Here is a 7,824-nt window from a genome sequence, read left to right as displayed (position 1 = left end):
TACTGCAGTTTTTGATGAATGATTTTAGTGGCTGCGGAATATTGAATTTAACATACCCAAATAACTATATGCTTGTTAGGCACGTTGATGATTTCTGCTCCATTTCTTTGCATTCCTGCATTCCTGGAATATTTTTGCCCCAGATTTCCTATTGTGCTTTGCATTGTGGTTCCTAGCTTCATCCTTAGAAGTACATCTTTTCCTTAAAATCTAAGGGATTGATGCATGTGATGCATGTGAATCCAGTACCCTGGCCTGTCAGCTCACTGCCCCCTCTCCTGCAAGAATCTTGCCCTCTGCATGACCCCCAGGATGGACCCCTTTCCTGACCACTGACCAGTGCCTTTTAAATGTTTTAAACTATGACCACAGTAAAGAATACACTTTATGGGTACAAAGTTTCTATTTGGGGTGATGAGAAATTTGGGGGATAGTGTGGATGACTGCACAACAATGTAAATGTATTAATGCTACTGAATTATACACTTAACAGTTAAAATGGCAAATTTTAAGCTTTAAAAACCCATTTTACATTATAATCTAGTGCACATACGTATGAGAAAAGTTTCACGATTTAAGACATAGTCTTGTCTTGTGTCACACCCTAACACTGAAATAAAACTTTCAGTTTTATTTTTATTGATGACATCCTGCACGTGACTCTCTATGTGATTTCACAGGCTATCAACCATGGCCTGTGGTCTGCCACCCGCTGCCTGGTCCCCGTTGTCCCCACCCTCCAGAAGCCCACTCTGGGCCACAACACTGCACTCTCTGGCCCCCTCCTGTTAGCAGGACCACAGCTGCCTTCACCAGTACTGGGAGCCACACAACTCCCTGTCTTCACCACCTACCCACCGGTGGCTCTTCTTCTCCTTTTGTTCACCTCCCTTGAGCACCTTTCTACATCACAGACTTGCCCAGTGTACCCCAGTCCTGGGTAAATGTGACTCTCTCTGCTATGGCTAGAGAGATGCTTTCCCTTGGGGAGACCACTTTCTAGGGCAGAACTGTCCTCCTGACAACCCTACCCTTGCCCGCCTGCTGTGGCCATTCAGATTCCTGCCTTCCTGGAAGAAGATCCTACACCAGCCCGTGCCCTCTGCCTGTGCTAGCTCTGTGTCCTGCTTTACTGAAGACATCAGCGTCAGCAGGAGAGTGTTTCTCACTGCTTCCACACTAAAACTTCCACCGGCCCACTCCCACCACCATGCACATTGCTGAGAGGACATTGCTCTGTCCTCTAAGACCTGCATGTCACTGGCGCGTTGGGTCTACCCCACCCCACATGCTAGCTGGTCTGCTTCAGTCACAGCACCCTCTTTCTCCTGAATCCTCAGTCCCTGCTTTATTGGGCTGTCCCATCAGGATGGGAGACATGGTGTCATCTCCATATCCACTTTCTCCATCATCACACTTCTCTCTAATTCTTCAAGGGCAAAACTGCTCAGGAGCAGCTCAGCTGGGCTCTTCCCACTCTTGGGCTCCCTCCACTCCACCTGTTCCTTGCCAGAACTCACATCCAGGTTCAGCCACGTCTCTGTGGTGGTCGGGCAGCGCTTCACACCACCTGATGTCTCCCAGGGTGTGCCTAAGCACGGACCTCCAGCCCCCAAATCCTAGGCTTCCAAGTCCATATGCCCACTCTGAACCACCCTTGGGGCTCTAGGGGACACCTCAGAGCCAGGGCACCCTCAATCTAGCCACAGCTATTACCACCTCAGTAAAAGGCACAGCTAAACTTCCAGGACAGCCAAACCTCTGAGCCCCTCACCTTGGCTCTCCCCATCATGCCCCACAGTGGGCTCTCAGCAAGTCCCTCTCCTGCCACCAGTGCCTGACACTGGGGCCACTCTTCTCTCTCATGATGATGACTGCCACAGGTGAGCAGCAAGCTTTGTCTCCTTACTCTTCACATACTGACTCTTTGAGAACAAAAGCCAGACCTGTCCCTCCTCAAAAGCCTCCAGGAGCTTTCCATTATGCTCAGACCAAAAAACAAAGTCCTTCCAATGGCCACCCAAGACTTGGCACCTCCCTGTCCCTCTCCATTTCCTACTTCAACCCCTGCATTTGGCCAACTGTGACATTTGGAGGGACCAGTCAGTCCCCACAGGACCACCTCCACTTCTGACACCAATGGCATGTTTGGGAGTCCCCGAGCAGACCCTTAGCCAAGGTTGACAATTTCTTGGAGGGACTCACAGCTCTTTACTCATGGTTACAGTTTACAGCACAGGAAGGTTGCTGATTAAGACCAGCTGCAGGGGGGCACCTGGGTGGCTCAGTGGGTTAAAGCCTCTGCCTTCAGCTCAGGTCATGATCCCGGGATCCTGGGATCGAGCCCTACATCGGGCTCTCTGCTCGGCGGGGAGCCTGCTTCCCTTCCTCTCTCTGCCTGTCTCTCTGCCTACTTGTGGTCTCTGTCTGTCAAATAAATAAAAAACCTAAAAAAAAAAAAAAAGACCAGCTGCAGGAAAAGCACCCAGGGACTGGTCTAGGAGAGCATCAAACTTGAGGGGTGAGCTGCCTTCTGTCCTTAGAGCCGCACACAACCCTCCTCTCAGCACCCGTGAGGGACAGCCCAGACGGTGCTGCCAACAGGGAAGTTCCTCAGGGCCAGGTGCTCAGACCTTTTATTGGTGTTCATTGCACAGGTGTGATTAATCGAGTATCCTCTTAGTGATCTCTGTCTGCAGCCCCCTCATCACATTGGTCTTTCTTGTGTTTTCAGTTCCAGCCTGAATATAATCTGTGCCACATCCCTACTTGAAATCACATTGTTGGGCTATTAGAAGGCCCCCCAGGCAAACAGGCACTCTTGGTAGAGCTTAGTAACTGCCTCCCCAAAGCAGAAGGCAAATGGCACTCTTTGGGGGTGAGGTTAAATTCTTCCCAACAACCTCCCCTGCAGACACACCACCTCCTTGCTGCCTCTTCTCGGAGACTCTGTGCTTGCTGTCCCTTCCCCTGGAAGGCCCCTTTCTTCAGGATTCTGCTCAAATGTGTCCTCACCAGAGAAGCAGTCTTCTCCAGGCTGTGCGGACCAAAGGCTCCTACCCACCACTCCCTCTCCTTCCTCACCCAGCTTTGATTTTCCTCTTCAGCAACCCCTCCCACCACCACCACAACTGGCCTGTGTTTTCTTCTGTTTGGTTTACTGTCCATCTCTCTCACCAAGATGTGAGCCACCTGAGGGCAGGGTCCGGGTCTGTCCTCAGCTGTATCTGCAATGCTTGCAACATAATTTGCTGAATGAGCCACTCCTGCAGGAAGACTGAAGAGTAAATGAGCTCTAAGATGCCCAGCTCTTTTGCTTGGGCTGCCCAGGGCACTGGAAGACCAGTGCACCAGAACCCCAGTGCACTAGAAGTACACCACAGAGAAGGGATGGGAAAGTCCATGAGAACCTGGTGCACCATGGCTCGGTGCCTTGGTGCCCAGTGGTGTTGTACACCTGCTGCCAGCAAGCCTGCTTGGTGATTACGGACTCGAGCCCAACAAAGGTGAATGGATCAGGCTACACTCATCAAAGGTGGAATGCAGTATGGGATCCAGGACACTGCAGTTGTCTAACTGCCCATGGGAGGCTCTTCAGACCCATGTATGGACACAGTGGTGCATTTGTGATCATGTGCTGGAGTTGGACCCACACAGGCTCTCACATACAGAGATGGTTATGGGCTAGGGTACTGTCCGCGTCCCTGGAGGATCTGGTCTAGCCAGTTGTTACACGCTAAATTGCATCCCTCCAAATGTGACTGTATCTGGAGATAGCCTTCAAATAGGTGATTAAGTCAAAATGAGGTCGTTAGGAAGGTGCCTTGATCCAGTCTGACCGGTGTCCTTATAAGAGGAAATCAGTTCACACACACACACACAGGGATGACCCACCATGTGAGGACACAGGGAGAGGGTGACTGTCCATCGACACACCCAGGAGAGAGGCCTCAGAAGTAACCAAAGCTGCTGACACCTTGATCTTGAACTTGCAGGCTCTAGGACTGTGAGACAGTAATCTCTGTAGTTGAGGCTGCCTGGCCTGTTATTTTGACAGCCCTAGGCAAGCAAATATGCTGGGGTTGGGGAGTAGCAAGACACCAAAAGTAGGGTGCCTGGCTGGCTCAGTTGGTAAAGTAGGCAACTCTTGATCTCAGAGTCATGAGTTCAAGCCCCATGTTGGGCATAAAGCTCAGTTTAAAAAAAAAAAAAAGCACTTAAAACAGTCTTCCTAAAGGGTCCTTTAGGCTGCCTTCTGTCCCCAAATCCTGCCTAAAAACCTTGGGTTGGCCAGGCTGAGCAGTTTGCCTAGGGATGACTTCAAAGCAGGCTGGCAGCTTGCCATGCAGCAAACAGGGCCTCATCTCCCAGCCCCAGGGCCCTCCACAGCCAAGTGAGAGGATGCAAGTCTCTCTGTAGTTCCTTGGGGTTAAAAATTCTCTGATTTGCTGATAAGTTTCCTTTATGAGATCCAAGCCCATTAGGAAGGGTGCAGTTGCTGTTGGCATGGCAACCCCAAGCCATCTTTGGTTCTTTCCAAATTAAAAAATTCCCAGCTTCAGAGCTGAGGAGAGCAAGATGTAAAAGAGGAGATGAAATTAAGTTACTGATGGAAGACGTTGCCATGGCATCGTGCTGTCCTTGGAGTCTGCCAGCTGCCACTGTGATTTCTCCATTCTTTGTGCAGAGGAAGGAGTCCAAGAGACGATGAAGAGCAGCCTCCCACAGTGAGGGAGAAAAAGTATATGTTATGATTAGAAATAGTAACTGATGATGGGAATTTATATTTTAAGAGTAACTATCCATCTAACCTACAGGGTTTCTCAAAATGTAAACAGATCACCTGGGAATTTGTTCAGATGGGTTTGCTGAAAGGCAGCATGTCTGAGGTGGGTCCTGAGACTCTGCATTCTAATTTTTAATTGTGGTAGCATATATAGATAACATAAAATTTACCCTCTTTAACGAGAGATTCTGGGGCACCTGGGTGGCTCAGTCAGCTAAGTGTCTGCCTTTGGCTCAGGTCATGATCTTGGGGTCCTGGGATCGAGCCCCACATCAGGTTCCTGCTCCACTAGAAGCCTCCTTCTCCTTCTCCCACTCCCCCTGATTGTGTTCCCTCTCTCTCTATGTCTTTGCTTGTCAAATAAATACATAAACAAAATCTTGGGGCACCTGGGTGGCTCAGTGGGTTGAGCCTCTGACTTCAGCTCAGGTCATGATCTCAGGGTCCCGGGATTGAGCCCCGAGTTGGGCTCTCTGCTCAGCGGGGAGTCTGCTTCCCTCACTCCCTCTGCCTGTCTGTCTGCCTACTTGTGATCTCTGCCTGTCAAATAAATAAATAAAATCTTAAAAAAATAAAAACAAAGATTCTGCATTTCTAACAGTCTCCCAGCGATGGTGATACAGTGGGTCTGTGACCCACGTTTTGCACATTAGCCTTTTTAGAGCCTTTCTTTGTACCAGAGCTTGAAGTAGGTGGCAGGCGTACCAAAATGAGCAAGACACACAGTGTCTTTTCCAGGAACTTCCTGGCAAGTGGACAAGAGAAGGGGCAATGTCATTTCAGAGGACCAGACTGAAAACTGTCTGATTCACAAGTGGGTCTGGGATTTGCATGCTGGAAGATCAAAGTGTGGGGGTGTGAATAGTGACATGAAGATTCTGGTAACTGCTCTATTGACTTGCAAGTTTGCTAGACCATTCCCTAAAGAAGGGCATGGAGGTTATTTGTCTTCTTTTTGGGATTTCAAATAGTACTGGTACAAACACCTTTGTCCACGTGGCTGTTCTCTCTTGGATTCTTGTCTAGGGAACAAAAAAATCCCCCCCGCTAAACCCCAGTAATGGAATTACTGAGTCAAAACACATCTGACTGGCTCATCACATTTGCCAGATTTCAGTGTATTCGTTTTACAGCATTATTAGCAATGCCAAAGGACACATGTTTCCTTATAACTTCACAACATTTGGCTTTTATAATTTTGCTTTTGCTAAAAACAGATGCACAAACCAACAAAACAAAAAACCCAGAAAGCCTATAGGTTATACACAAACTGGCACTTCACCTTTTTTTTTTTTTAAGATTTTTATTTGGGGCACCTGAGTGGCTCAGTTGGTTGTTTGCCTTCGGTTCAGGTCCTGGGATGGAGCCCCACATTGGGCTCCCTGCTTCTTCCTCTACCTCTGCCCATGCCCCCTGCTTGTGCTTGCTCCTTCTCTCAAATAAATCAATGAAGTCTTTAAAAACAGATTTTTATTTATTTGAGAGAGAGAGAGCAGGAGTAGGGGGTGGAGAGGGGTAGGAGAGAGGGAGAAGGACACTCTCCACTAAGCAGGAAGCCAGCCCGAGCCGGGTCTCAATCCTGGGACCCTGGGACCATGACCTGAGCCAAAGGCAGACAATACCCAACTGACCGAGCCACCCAGGTGCCTCACATTTCATCTTTAATTTGCATTTTCTGGTTTCTAATGGCACTGGATGTTTTTCTTCATGTCAGCAGATATTTTTTGATTAACAGTTGGGAATGAAGCAGGGTTTTTGTATTTTTAGGATTTTTTTTATATTTTGGAAAATAGATTTTATTACTGGTCACCCACGGCAGATGTGTCCCAGCTCCTGTGGTTACCCCCCACTGTTGTCCACATTGGCCTGTGTTAAAATCAGATGCAGAGCTATTTCTGAATAGTTTTCTCCAACATCACCTGCTGAATAAACACTCGTCTAGACACACTTGTTAGAAAGGCATTGGGGAGCAAGCACAAACATAGGAAAGGCCTTCAGGTTAAGCTTCAACACATAGGGAACTCGGAATCCCTCCTGCCCTCGAAAACAAGAAAAAAGCCGCAAAAAAACTGAAAATCAAGGATCTCTTCTTAGACCCAGCAGAGGATCGAGGTCAGGGGGCAACACCTCCTCCCTCAAACTGTAGACTCAGGCAAAGACAGAGTATCCCAACTCACCAGGAGCAGGAGCCAGCAGCCAGAAGTGGTAGGAACATCTACAGGACTGCTTAAAGGGTTATGTTCATGAAATGCTGGAGGCTGAGCGAGAACTAGCTTGAGCATTAGAAACTCACCCTCAGTGAACTAGTCCAAGGGGACAGGGAAGCACACTCTTCCATGTCTTAACCTCCAAGGAGCCCCAGCAGGTCCTCACAGTGAAGACGAACAAAATTCTTTTGTGTTTGACGCAAGGGAGAGGGCACATGTGATCATTTGAACTATGCCCAGATGGGGGCGCCTGGGTGGCTCAGTGGGTTAAGCCTCTGCCTTTGGCTCGGGTCATGATCTCAGGGTCCTGGAATAGAGCCCCGCATCGGGCTCTCTGCTCATCGGGGAGTCTGCTTCCTCCTCTCTCTCTCTCTCTCTCTCTGCCTGCCTCTCTGCCTACTTGTGATGTCTGTCTGCCAAATAATAAATAAAATCTTAAGAAAAAAAATATTCTCAAATGGTTTATTCTACACACACACACAGAGTCCAGCCCATGACAGAGACAACTTCCCCAGAGCCTCATCCAACATGGCGACTCCAGCCCCCTGTAGCCTTTGTCTTACCCAGGGAGGCAAAAAAGCCCCGAGAAGCAGTGCTTGTGAGAATCATGGGCAGGGCCACAAGGCCACGAGAAGAGAGACCTAATCATCTGATCTGGGACAACTCCCCCTCCCTCTGTGTCTTCCTTCCCCAAGCAGGGCTCCTGTTTCTTAGAGAGTTGCAGCTGTAACAACTGCTACAAGGCTGATTCTTCACAAATCTGTGTGTCATCCCTGCACAGGGGTCATGCTGATCTCTGTATAATTCCAAACTTTTGTTTGTTTTTAAATA

General features: G+C 48.8%; 1 pseudogene; it reads right to left on the bottom strand.

The window, feature by feature from the left end:
* Positions 1 to 7,729: 7,729 nt before the first annotated feature.
* Positions 7,730 to 7,824, bottom strand: LOC123954787 (annotated as a pseudogene).

The sequence above is a fragment of the Meles meles genome, chromosome 12 (assembly GCF_922984935.1).
Source record: "Meles meles chromosome 12, mMelMel3.1 paternal haplotype, whole genome shotgun sequence".
Lineage (NCBI taxonomy): Eukaryota > Metazoa > Chordata > Mammalia > Carnivora > Mustelidae > Meles > Meles meles.
The sequence above is the reverse complement of the archived record's forward strand: the minus strand, read 5'-3'. Positions and strand labels throughout refer to the sequence as shown.